The sequence below is a fragment of the Nipponia nippon genome, unplaced genomic scaffold (assembly GCF_047370975.1).
Source record: "Nipponia nippon isolate SJK-2023a ecotype South Korea unplaced genomic scaffold, ASM4737097v1 scaffold_9, whole genome shotgun sequence".
Lineage (NCBI taxonomy): Eukaryota > Metazoa > Chordata > Aves > Pelecaniformes > Threskiornithidae > Nipponia > Nipponia nippon.
Window position 1 is genome coordinate 22,760,590 of NW_028262413.1, and position 14,297 is coordinate 22,774,886.

At 39.6% G+C, this 14,297-nt stretch overlaps 1 protein-coding gene across 1 annotated transcript in view; it reads right to left on the reverse strand.

The window, feature by feature from the left end:
* Positions 1–3,579, reverse strand: part of RAF1 (Raf-1 proto-oncogene, serine/threonine kinase) — an 80,456-nt gene extending 76,877 nt beyond the window's left edge. The window contains exon 1 of the mRNA XM_087744740.1: positions 3,361–3,579. The gene's annotated coding sequence lies outside the window, so the exon portion shown is untranslated. The remainder of the gene's footprint in view (positions 1–3,360) is intronic.
* Positions 3,580–14,297: the final 10,718 nt, after the last annotated feature.

A 14,297-nucleotide genomic window follows, 5' to 3' on the forward strand; every position in this document is an offset into this window, starting at 1 on the left:
AGTTTTCATTCTGGGTTCTGCCCTAAGGTGGTATTGTCTGTGTGTCTGTGTCTCTGTGTGTGTGTGATATGGATATGGATAAAATAGCAACAATCAATTAAATTGCTCAAGAAGGAAAAATAGTAAACTTTACCCTGTTAAGCATTTTCCAGCTATTTCTTTGAAGCTGTAGTGTGTCCAGCCTTTCAGGCAAGTGCTTCAAATTTGGTGAATTAGTTGCTTTGGTTAAGGATGTGTCTTGACATCTTGTAGACTGATAAAATCCCCCTTGCTGGACATCCACCGGTTTTATTTACAGGCTGAATTGCTTGTTCATTTAGAGTCCCTAGCAAAATGAAATAATTAACAGCCTGGGCTTCTACATGGGCTTTTACATGGGCTGCAGGGGACCAAGACTGCGCCCATTATCCTTTCTCATGGTGGAGAGATAGTTTAAATGTTGAAGCCCTGAAACTTAAAACATCTGTGTCAAACCTCTCAAGAAACTTTTGCATGTTCCCCAGAGCATACCCCATGGTCACTGTGCTTTCAGAGATGTGCAATAAAGACAGAACGCAACACCCAGACTTTGCAGGAGACTTCTAACACATTTACTCTTTACTTAGAAGGTACATCAGAAGGAAGATAAGGCGAAGAAAAAAGATAAATGATATTCTTATCACTTGGTTTCCTCACTACATGGAAACAGATCTGGGACTGTGCTAAGCGTCTTTCAGGTTTCTACAATTCTTTTTTGCTGATCTTGACCTTCCTTCAGAACTTTATCTTTCTGCTGCTCCTAAAAGTCAGTTTATTTTGACATCATTCTGTCCTGCAGTTACACTGAATCTTTCTGGTACAAAAGCCTGCTTGTCTCTTCCTCTATGCTGTGAGCTTCAGTAAGTCTGTTTAGGTTCCCTCACCACTAGTGGAAACTGTGTCCTTGAGCAACTTAGCCTCTGCCTCAGTTCCCCATTTTGGAAAAGAGGAATTGGTATTTCATGTCCCCTACCTTTTGTCTTGACCTCTGTTTCAGTTATAGGAAAAGGTAGAGTAGGATTTCATACAACACACATAATAACTTATTTTTACTAAGCGGTGAGAGGAAGGATTTCACAAGAATGTGGACAGAGAGAGAGAGAGAACCGGGACATACATAAGACTGAGGGAGTTAAGAGAAGTTACGATTCTGAGGCAGCTGAAGAATTTAAGAGTCAGGCAGAAAATCCAGACCTTCCTGTGTGCTGAATGTCCTGGCCGACATAGGCTTTGATAAAGGAGGATATTATTGCTTTTCTTGCAACTTCTGAGCTGCTGCCAGATATTGTCCGACTGTGGACAGTCATCAAAAAGCTTGGGATTTTTTTTTTCTATCCAAGGATATGAATGACTGTTATTTCCTTAAAATGAATTCCAAATAAATAGCTGAAATGTATTAAACCTCAGGCTATCTAGGAAAAAAATGTAAAACCTAAATCTTTGGGGGGTGAGTTTGACAGTTTTCTGTTCTAATGAGAAATTCAGCCTATTCACTCATCTTTATTAAATAGAGGCTTCAAAGGATTTGTTTTATAGCTGAAACAATAGGTAGATGAGGTATCACAGGAGCCCAGCAGGGCTGAACAGCAAGAAGGTGAACCTCTGCTATACGGATACAGTGCCTGGCTCGACGGGGTTTGGATCCTGCCTCAGCCTTCTAGCTATTTCATAACGGCTGTGAGTCCTCACACAAACTCTGCCTTGAGTTACACTAAATCAGACTCACCGACTTGGTAAGTTGCGTAGGATAATAGGGCAATGTGCTTAGTTCCTTTGTACTCTCAGAATCTCTCACTGTAAGGTGCACTTAATCAGCTGTTAAGTTGCAAACCTGATGTGCTGCAAAACTATAAAGGAATCTGCTATGTTCATATACGTAAGTAACAGGCATTTTGCATATTTATTTTTAGGTGTTTTTTGTTTAGAACACACGCAGCCTGAGACACAGTGAAACAGCTTCAAATGCCCACCTGATGGTTCCATCAGCTTTTCCTCTGCTATAAATTAAAATATATAGGTCTAAATTTCTTCTACAAAGTTAATGAGGGAAATGAGGAAATGTAAATTAGCAGTACAGTTTTTAAAATATTTGGATTGTGTCTTTTAAATCGTTATATGTTATTGTAAAACTTCATTTTAGCTATACTATTAAAAAACAATTAACTTGCATTAAATGCTGCATGTGAAGTACTTTCAAGGTCACACAGTTGGGACAACAGAGGTTTTGTCTTAGAGTATTAGAAGGAACCCCAACAAACATACCCATGCAGTTTTAAACATCCACTTAATACTGGCAGGAGATCACTTCTAGGTTTCTTTAGAAAGCACAGTGTGAGCTACTGTACTTAAGATCAAGAACCAAAGCAAATCTAAAAATTGCATAAGACACAAGGCCAAGGAAGTAAGGTATTGAATCCTATTGCTTCATCTACTGCAATAGACTCTGTTGCAGCAATGCATTAAGAAACTGAAGTAAGAGGTAAGACGAGACATTGCAGTATCTCAGCAACTTTAAACAGGGCTGGTTCAGGTACACAGAGTTGAACTTTCAGTTTAGTATGAAGGAGCAGAACTTCACAGCTCTCACGAATGCTAATGAGTCCCATGACTAAACTGTGGCATACTTGCAAAATGCAATCCATAATATATCTCAATCATCATTTGGAAACTTCTGACCTGTGTGCAAACTTCCAAGGAGCTACTGCTGCAGATACACTATCACTGCAATTATGGGTAGCCATGGAGCTCTAGTATTGTGTATATATAATACATTGTTATGCAAACACACATCTACTTTTAAACCTCAGTTTCACAGTCACCGTGGTTTTAATTTCAAAGCACCAAAAAGGAGGCAGAAATAAAGTCTCCTGCAAATAGACCTCGATTAAATCTAGAAAGAATTTTTACAAACAATTCAAACACAGGCAGTCTGAAACCCTAAAATGGAACCGTGCTGGTCAGGGAAGGACAGTCACAACAAATGTTGCACTTAAAAATGCAACTTTGTACTTGGTAAAACTTAATTCTTGTGCTGGTTTAATATTTAAACAGGAAAAGACAATTTCAAAGATTATTAGATTTTTCCTCAGAAAATGACAGAATTCCCACCAAATTCTTTATGTGAGATTCATAAAATGCCCCTTAGAAATAGCACTGGGGCTTTTCTATCTGATTTCAGACTAATTAATTTAACCTTGTGAAGCAGGTCCAGCAAGTATTTAATCCTGACCCTTTAGCCTGGATTCACAGATTCACTAATCTTCCATATGTCACTGTACAATTAAAAGCGCTGCAAATCTGTAAAAAAGATATTTCCCCCCTCCTGCCCCGCCTGAGACTCACCACAGCCTGAAATGTCTTCCCACACCCAGCTAGCCTGCTGGCACCATCAGTAGCATTTTTGATCCGAAGGAGAAATCCAAAGGCTGAGACAGGACCCCGGCTGGGAGGATGTGTGCAAACAGAAACCAAGTGCACCTGGGGTTAACAGTTCTTAGGGAGAGCAAAGGCAAGAAGCTGAGACAGTCAGAATGATTTGCCTTTCCAAAAGGCTCTAATGCATTCTTTGTGTTAGCAGAAATACCTGGACCCACAGGCTGAACTCTTCAGTGTCACATGGGTGACAGAGCTAAAAAAGGCAAACCCATAGGCTTAATTTAAACTCCGCCAATATGTTAGCGTTTTCCCCTGAGACTGCTTATGTGCCTCTTCCAAACTTTTCTACAGTTTTCCTGGAATTTTAATATCCCGCTTTCTTTGGTTTTGTACTTTTTCAGTCTTTTATTTTTAGATTAAGTATTTCACAGTGGTCTGTAGAGTCTGCTTGACGCCAGCAAATGTAACTGGATCCCAAGTCCCTGCAAGCCAGGAATTGCAGCCATGATCAGCATGCTGCCGAGAGCACAAACCTTGGCACTGGTCAAAACCAAATAGTCTGAATCCTCTGTTTATCTTATGGCAGGGCTTGGGAAAGGAGGCAAGAAGAGTTCATCAAAATGTAAAGAATAGCTGGGAAAGGTTAGAGGTAAGTAAATAGAAATCAAAGATGCAAATAGGTCTGTTCTGCAACAGATCTGTGTGACCAGACTTCCAAAAGCAAGAACAGGGATTTACAAAAAAAGAGATATTTCATTCTCTAGTAACCTAGTAACAGGACAGGCATGCACAAAGCAGATTGCATTTAAAAAAAGGCTTGCGTCAGCAAGGTTGACTTTAGTGGAATAAATAAGAATAGGCTGCTTGGCAGCAGGTCACTGCTGACAATAATCTCACAGGTCAGATTTTCCAAGTTATGATGGCTCGTTTGATACACACACAACTGCAACTACCAGTTCTGTTTAGGATTAATATGGGCCACCATCTTCCCCCCAGCCTTTGGTGAGTAGGTGTCAGGTTTTTACCTTACTCTTTCATGGCATGCAACTGGAATAAATCTGGTCTCATACTGAGGAGCTGAATTACCTTGCTTGAACTTACTTTTTAGTTTTCTATCATTTCTGGCCCTTTCTTCCTGTAGCAGAGAACAAAATGCAGGATTGCAAGTTTATCTGATTGAGAAATTGTTCATCGTAACTATTCTAGGATCTGTAACTATGGTAACTAGTGTCTACAATGGAGTGTGACTGCTTCACGGAAGAAAAAACAAATGTATCAAGGCAGTTATTTCCCAAAGGTGACATGATGAGTCAGCAGCAGAGCCCAGATTAGAATACAGTGTTCAGACTGCCCATCCCATATGCAGCTCACTAAACCACTGTTCCTCCTGCAGCCTCCAGGGAATAAAGTTCATTTAGCTAGGTGGTAAATGCTCAACTTCTGCACTCACACTTCACCTTGTTTTTTATCTAAGTTTTGGCAGGCTTATTTGTTTGTTGCCAAGAAAAAGTGCAAATCAAGAAAAATAGAAAAAGCATTGGTCTTACCATGGAACAAAGGACACTGCAACAGCAAAACTCCACTTGGAGAGAACAAGAGCACTTGTCTGCCAATACATTGAATATATAGATGGTGGTAACACTGAAATTGCTTGAAAATGAATGTTTGACAAGGCAGCTTGTCTCTTCATAAGTAACAAATGCAGAGTAAAAGAACTGTAAAACAGAGAACTTGACCAGAGCAACTAACATTATCTGTCAGTTTTTTCTGCATAAAGAAGGTTCTATCTTTTTTTTTTATCCCTGGCATATTTAAAAGTAGTTTGGGCAAATTATGTAGCATTAGCGTGTTTCCTTGGCCTAGACAGTATTCGGTATTCATATTTGCTCAACTAATTCGAAACTTGGAGAGCCAGTCTGAAGTAGTGCTGCCAGCTGTAAGTGATGCCACTTTACATACAGGCAGGAAGCATTCTGCCTTCAATGGTCTGCTGTGGCACGAACTGGCAAGAGATGGTAAAAACGTGCCCTGTGTAATCTCGTGCTGTATTCTCATCCTCTAATTTTTCAGTTACTCTTTGTATCACAGTTCCTCTTGGTTCTCCTTGATCCTCCTGGTTCATGGTCAACCCTTCATTCTCATTGTCCCAATTAGCAAACTCTTAAAAGGAAACATAAGAAAACTGATATTTACCCCCGCCACTGAATATCACAGTTTAGGAACTCCTGTTGCCACTGTGATGCTTCAGTGTCTCGTCATGTCAAGCATAGCTAAAGTGGAAAAACTTGCTAGTCTCCCATATTGATGCAACTTTTCTGTAGAGTTGTTCTTCTCATCAAGATTTTTCCTTAAATGACCCAAAGCCTTAGCTTTCTCTTCCTGCTGCTGGCTAGCAGCCTGATACACCTACTTGAAAGTGCTTCAGATCATACCTTAATGATGAGTCGAAGACTTTTGCAATTTGCCCATCAGCAATTTGCCTGTTGACTTACTCTTTTTTTGTTTTTTAAATTGGTAAAACAGTAATGTTAATTTGTTAAGGGAGTTTCTGATCTGCTATTTATTTTTTTCTGTTTTCTAACACTGAGGATGTACACAGCTTATGTCAGACAGTGTGAGCTGACACAGCAGTTGTCAGAGAGCTCAGAAATATTGAGACTGTCTCAGAAAGCTCTCTGCTTGGTCCACAGGGTTTGGAGAAGGTGCTCAAGGCAGAAAGTCCAGTGTATGCTGAGAATGGGCTGGTCTCTGGGGAACTGGAAGCAGCTATGGGCTATCTACCACCAAGGAGCCTTTTGAGGTCAGCACAACCCAAGATGGAATTAGCATTGAAAAGCAGGTGTGACCACCAGGACAGAAAATGTGTGACACCACACTGGGCTCTATCAGTGGGGCTTTTCCCTGCTTGGGAAGAATCCTCCATGAGAAAGCGTGGATGGCTGCAATACAAGCCCTTATAATGTTGAGACCCAAAGTATAATTTTGGGGTATATATTACATCCTATTTAATAAGTTACCTTGCTTAAATTGATTTTAAGTGTGATATGTGTTTGCATACAGCTATGAATGTACATAGCAGTGTTTTTTCTATGATGGATGGTGCAGAAATGTTTGTGCTGGGTAGGAAATGCAGCCAGATATTCTAGGAAGCCTACATGGTAGCCTAAGGCAGTTATAAAAAGAAAATGCTTAGATGACTTAACAGTAAAGACAGAGTTACCACTACTGGTCATGATTCATCAACTTTTTGCATTCCTGTCACCAAGAAATATAGAGGAGCGAGTCCATGAGAGCAGGACACACAAGAAGCCTTAAGCCCTTAGCATGTAAATATTTGTAAAGCAGATAGTGAGTCCTGTGCATTAGGGTAAACATAAATTCGTCTGTTTTATTCTCAAATGCAAGTGTATTTTATTCAAACCCTAATCTGTGTTCTGTGTAGCTGCCACTAATAAACAGTTTCTTTTCAACTAATCTCTAAAGAAAGATTGCTTCCTACCTACCCTGACATGTTTCTTGCAGGCACGTTGCTCTTTACTTCATTGACTTATTCTTTCTTTTTTTGGACATGCTAAAAACTGTTAATCTAGGAATCTGTATTGTGGAGAAGGCAGATTTTAAAACCAATTATATGGAGATAATTGTGGAAGGCATAGATAATTTAAGTTCAAATCTGAAGGTTTTTATTTAGTCCTATAACTTTAAAGAGAGCAGCCTTAATTACGTTTTTGAGAGGGGATGAGAGTATCCATGCAGTCTAACTCGCAGTATCTAAATTTGGGGTCTCTATGGAAAGAAGTGGACTCTCATTTTTTTATTTGAGTTACTTTCTGGAAGATCTTGTCTCTCTCTTTAGAGTACAGAGTGTGCCAGGATTAGCAGAGCCAAACCATTTTACATTAATGCCTTCAATGTGAGGATATTGCATTAGACTGAGAAGGATGTGATCTCTCTCTCGTTTCACTGGGAATGAAAAATTACGCATCTGTCAAATGTTAACCAGATTCAGATCTCTAAGCTAGAGTGCTGTTTTGCTTAATACATGGTTTTCATTGACACATTTTTTAAATGCAGTTCCAAAGCATAGCTGACTGTGCCTGTTGTTTATGCCATAAGCCAAAAAGCTTAAATAGCTACTTTCATAAGTATTTCCTTCATATACGGAAATAAGTATATGCCTCATTTCTTACATATCGTGATCTAAACTTATCTATAAACTTAACATCTGTGTATAACATATACCTTCTACTTCCTTTGACCTAATTGTTCGTCTGCTGGGAAATGATCTGAATTAGCTGTAACAGGTTTGGTGATGAAAAAACATTATATATGCAAAGAATATTTTCAAGGAGCTCAGTTTCCTAGCAATACCATTCTGTTACTGACTTGCTTCTTCAGTGTTGTTACAGTACTTTTACTTGGTTTCTTTTTCACTGTTTTTGAGTATGATTTATGGTTGCCGTTTCAGATCAGAAACCCAAGCCTAAAGGAGGCAAGTGCTTTCAAAATTGCAGGTCTACAGACTTGAGGAGGGCAGGCAAGCAGATGCCTGTAGCATCTTGCTACATGTCTGTAGCAAATAAGAATCCTGGCTACAGTTAAATACATCACTAAAATGAGCAAATATGTGATTCCAAATAAATTAATTTTTAGATGATAAAATTTATTACAGTGCTTAAGGATTTTTTTTTTCAAAATCAAAGTAGGCTGCCCTATGTGGTCTCTTTTTTCATCACTTTTATCTCCTGATAGACTTAACTGGATTCTCCCTGTTGACTAAAATATGCCTTATGCCCTCATTCTTGCGGCTTAATGCTCAACAAAATTAAAACCAAAATAACATCAACAAAATCCTGGATTTCTTTAGAGAAATTTCTGTACCTGGCCACTTTGATATTCTAAGATGATGTAATAGTTAACATTTTGTTTGCCTTTCTTACACAGACTCTCAACACCCTTGAAATCTCCATGTAATATATATTGCTTTACAGATGGAGACTTTGAAAACCAGGAACCAAATCTAAGCAGGGGAGTGAACTCCCATATGACTATTACAAAATTCAGAAGTATCACCAGCCTCTCTCTTTCTTAGAAGAGAACAGTCACACCATATTACTAAATAGCCAACTAGACTGATTGTACATCTGGGACAGGGCTGAGTCTAACAATGATAGCCTAAGACAATGCAGAAGTAATATCATTTTGGAGAGAAAGAACTTTTTCGGTTTGTTATACTATCAACATGGTCAACATACCATCCAAACTGCATGGAGGAGCAGTAAAGATGCATAGATAACTAGGATTTTGAAAAATGTGTACTTGCTGTGTATGTATGGTAGATACAAAATATTACCCTTATAGGCCCTTTTAAGTAAGGAGAAGTTTCATTAAAGACAATGTTGCATAAAGAGTGGCATATATACTTATATCAGGCCAGGATTTCAACTGAAATTGTTGGAACAAGGTCTTTAGACTTTCATGGCTGTTCATTCTTGCTTGTCCCATGCAACAGACATACATAGGAAAAGCAACCCTGAAATATATTTACCTTCACGATACAGGTCAAGAGCCAGGATGAGAACAAAGGCACTCCTTGGTGCTGATAACGATGCTTTGTGGTTGAAACTGGATCCTTGATGTTCAGTGCCTTGTTTTATGTGGTAGGGTAGGAGGAGTCCTTGGGTTCCGTGTTCTCCTGTTATCAGCTGGGAGCAAGCGCTTGAGTTTCTCTCCTAGTGGAGACTGACTCCTGATGGGGCTCTCTCTAACTTGTACAGAGGGCTAAAAAACCTTCTTGAGTAAGTTTGCTTTGTGAAGGAGTTTGGATTCAGTGTCCTAATTTTAGGAAGAAGGAAAAACGACAATAAAAATCAAGTCAATGAAAACAGCTTTTTGTTTATGTTTATACATACACATATATGTCCTGCATTTTTTGCAAACCAAACAGAACTGTGCAAAGGTATTAGTAAGTGAAACTCAGTAGATACAAGTTCCGTTAATTGATCTAGTTTCCCTCTTTACAAAGCCAGTGAGATTATGGAAACTCTAGTCCAAAGTAAAATAGCAGTTAGATTTCAGATCCAATCATTTAACTACTTAGCAACAATAAGAACTTTATTTTTCGGAATAATGTATTCTAACTATACAACCAGACAGACAGACCCTTGTTTGCATAATGAGACAATCGGGGCCACCACTGACATCTCAGCACGGTGCTTCTTGCACAGATTCATATCCAGAGAATTTGATACAAAGCCACAGACCCTTTATTTCTTTAGTGTGACTTTAATGAGGTTCTGTGTCTCTCCTTAAAGACACCAGAAGGTGGGAAGTGAAGCCTTTCAGTGATGAAAAATTGTGGAGAGGGTAGGTTGTACAGCCACTGCAAGAGCAGTATACAGACAAGAAAAGGGACATTTTTCAGCTTTCGAGTTCAGATGAGCAACAGCCTGAACTTTCTCTGGTCATTCCTTGCTATTTACCATTCAAAAAGTAGAAAATCCAGGAAAATAATAGAAGGAATACTAATTAGATTGAGCTTTCTCTGAGCTCCAAGAAGAGCAGAGCAGAGCAGAAAAACAACTTGTGATATGAAAAGCCTCTGATCATTTTTAATGTTTAGATTATTTCATGCTAGTGACAGCTTGATATTTCTAACGGTGACTGTAACTGTAAAACACGTCTTCTGGTAATTGTGACACTTTGAATCTCTCTGCAGGATTTCAGTCAAGTCACCTTAAACCATGCCTGAAGTTCTTCAGATAGATGAAGGGTACCTAGGAAACAGCTGCATGTGTGTTCAGCCATGCTAGTTACTTTTTAGTAAGGAAAATACCGCTGTGCTAATAGTTTCCGTCACGAGTAGGGTTAAATGAGTTTCACTTACACATCTTCAATTGCAGTCTATGAAGCATGAGTCAGGAGGAGCCCTGCTTGACTTTAGCCTCTCTGGGGAGCAGGCAGACTTGGCAGTTCAAGGAAAAACTTGTTTATAAAATGAACAAAAGACAGACAGATTGAAGCAGTCCTCCACAATGTCACTTTTAGAGTCACTTTTAAGATTAGAAATGCACTTTAGCTGAGCCTGTCACCTGCTCTCAAGTCTGTTTACTGTACACATTACTAAGTGCGGTTATTATTGCTTGCTCTCTTTCTCAGATCTGGGTGTACCTTTTCTAAAGACCTTATGGAAAATGCCTAATGTAAACGTAGCTTGCTCCTCTGAAAGTCTGTCAGCTTTCTATCTATTGTTCAGCAGAGCATTGGTTATCTGACACTGCATACCGGGGAGGTTAAGTGAATGTCAGCTCCTTTAAAGGCACAGGTACCTGGAGCACTGAAGATTGAGTCTGCCCTTCATATGTGGTTACATGAGGTCTTTTTCAAAGTCATTATCCATGACTCATTATATTGCCTAAACGGTTTTGGCTATTTCAGACTGGGTCTAAATTCCAAATGACACCTACCCCTAAGGCTTTTTATATAAAGGTAACTGGGCTCTTGCATATATGGTAAAACATGCTGATCTGCTTTGCATATTTTTCTGCTCTTCAGCCAGTCTGTCTAACAAGGCCAAAGGCATGCTGCTGACTCAGGCCCAGCATCTCTTACAATTTGTAGGAGTTCTATGTCTTCAGCCAAGCATCCAGAAGAGACACAGGGTAATTCATTGGTGAAAGAGGCACTGCAAAGTACTGAGGGCAACTACCAAACCAGAAGTGAAATTTTACCTTTGGTTCAGTATTAGATCGGAAAGCTCTTTAACTTAGAGGTGTTCCTGCATCTCTGAATCTTCTATGTTTCATATCCTGTATACTTTATGGTATACGCAAAGAGCAAATAACAGTAAAGCTGAGGTTTACCTTGCAAAAGGAAATACATAGCCAGAGCCAAGTTAGCATGAGAGCAATGTGACCTTCGGAAATTCACCAATTTTTTGCATGCTCTGTCTGTTTGGTATAGGGGGCATTCATATTTCTCCCATACCTTCTTCTTCACACAACTGCAGAGATACTCAGATGGGAGAGCTTTTGCACCATCTTGAGGAAGGAGCTATTTGGTTTATATATCCAGATTCTCTTTTGTGCAGATAAACTTATTGCAGGAGGGCTGACTGCAAAATCTGATCCTCAGTTCTTTGTGGCATATTTGCACCAACCCCCATAAAGCTACGAGAATCTCTGAAGAGAATATCTCCCAAAGCAACCTTAACCTGTCAGGGCAAATCGAGAGTCACTGAGAGCTGATTCTCCTCAGTCCAAACAGACTTCTGAAAAGATGGCTGAAGTTGATTAGAAATTTTTAGTAACCAGAGGGCAACATTTTTTATCACAACATTAAAGTCTCTTTCCTTCCTACTCTCACTTTTGAATAATTCACAGCTGAAAACTCATTTCAGTTGGTCTTTCAAACATGGAGTTGGCCTTTGATCTAGAGCTAAGCATGGAGAGCTTTGACCCAAGAGGAATGCATTTATTAAAGCTAGAAACAATAGAAGCAAGGGTGTTAAACTGACTACCAACACTGCATTTTTAAAGGCTATTGCCTGAGGTTGCTAAGGTTGTGCATAAAGCTTCAACTTATGGATAAAGTATAAAATATTGTACTTATTGGAGCTATTTGTTCTGTGCAGTTCTTCCCAAAATCAAGACTGAGGTATTCTAATCGTTTTCATTTATTAACACCTTTTGAGCCCCTTTGCTCCTCTTGCCAGTGGGAGTTCTGTAGCTGGCTAAGAAGTGTCCTAGAACTTAGGCAGCCAAGGTCTGAAACTGAGGAAGCTTCCAGCCCCTGCATTGTGTTAGTTGCCTTTGAACTCCTTCCCAGAAGACAGAGGTTCCTACCCAGAGGGAGATGCTGAAAAGCTTCAGGGGAACAGTTTGAGATAGAAAGATGCAGATCATCATTCCTACGTCATTAAACTCCACTGAAGATTCAGTGATGTGAATGTAAAAATTCATTGTGGCTCAATCACTGTTTCATCCTAGGGCCCCAGCAAGGTTAATTTACTGCTGGGTTTCCTTCTAGAATTGAAAGGAAACCAGGGGACATTTTCAGCCTTGAGAGATGGACATGAACTGTACCAAGTTTGTTCTAATACTACCCTAGTAGTTCTTACGTCTTCAGATGCCTAAAGGCAGGAGATCTATACCTTTGGCGTCATCCTATAAAGACACAACTGTGGCAGGCTGCAACACAGCCAACTATTATTTCATGCATTTCCAGCTGAGGAAAAAAATGAAACAACAATCACAGTAATCTTGGGACAACCAGACAGGGCCCAGAGCTATGCAATGCAGACTTGAGCCAGTCTGCACCAGCTGGTCAAGGAACGCAGATTCTTTTCCTGGTGTGGTACATAAAGGCAGCATCTCCACCAGCTGGAAGCAGTCTGGCACAGTGTGTCAAAGTTTCTATGTTACCATCACAGCCATTCCCATCTGCCTGCTGAGAATGTGGAGCAGCACAGTACACAGTACTGTACTCGGCAGGAATCAGATTCAGAGAGGTTTTGTGTTGCTCAGTTTTACAGTCCCATGTGAAACTGGTGTCTTGGTATGAGTCCGTTTTTTTTGATTGGCTGGTCTAATGGGATTTATGTCCTTCACTCATGCTGTCTGAATGTACAGAGAGCCAGAAAAATCAGTAACAGACTCTCTGAAACAACAGACTTCCTGAAGTTGTAGACTCCATTCTTCAAATTGAGTCTGCTGTCCCCCTTATTCCTAATGGTTATGTAGAACATCATAAATAGTCACCAAGTGTAGGACAGTGCTGCACAGAATAAGATAAAATTAAGCTGTCTGACTTCTAAAGCTGTACTAGTTTAGCCTTAGAATTTCAGTGGAAATATTTTTTGGTTAAGGATTTTTATATCTGGTCTTGAAAGAGCTTCCCGTTCCCTGACTGTGAAGCTCAACCTATGGACAAACTCAAAGCCCCAAATATCCAGCTTCTTAAGTTTTAAGTCAAAGAATCATTCTATGTATGCATCACTGTGACAAAGCAGTACAATGAAAAACACTGAAAACACTGCTTTTCCAAAGTTTTGCAAGGAAGATTATGGAGGAGATGATTGTTTGTGGTGAGGCCAGAACACTTAACAAAACAAGCCTGCTGAGCCCATCATGCTTACCTCCATTTACCCTCTTGCAAAACTCCCGCTGCTGGGCAACGCTCAGTGCATTTCTTAACCACCACCAAGTGACGCTGGGCATATGATGGCAGTACTGCTGAACATACTTTCCCTAATGAAACAGTATGAGTGATGTGAGCATATAAATACATCACATGGAGCATGCGAATACTGCACAGCCAGATGTGACTCACGGGGTATCCCAAGAAAACGGAAGGAGCCTCTCTGAAATAGGTTGTGGGGCATATACTCAATGACAGTGATATGGGTAGCTACCCACACTCTCTTCAGCTTCCTTCTTACTTTGCCTGTTAGCTGTAATAAAACAAACAAATGTCTTTAACAGATAAATTATGCATTTGGGGACACTGGCCTACTTGCATTTACACAGAATTGGGGGTAACAGCTTTGTGTTATTCTTTGTTGTTTAATAAAAGTTTGAAGCCTATCATCTATGGTAAAGTACTTAGCAGTGAATGGGTACTTTTAATACTCAGAATAAGCATTAGAAATCAGAAATAGTAACTGAAAAAGACCTCCCAATCACAAGGATCCAATATGCATAAACTTGAGATTTTTTTTTAGAGAGTCATTGCTGTGACAGAGAAACATACATCTGTGCAAGCACAGATGACTTTAATGAGGCTGTACAGCTAATAATAGATTGCCTTCTACTAATTGCAAAGCTATAATAAAGCTAAAATACAAATGTTCCTGTTTTCTTGTACAACAAAAGATATAAGATGCTGTACTGATATGTCAGTACCAC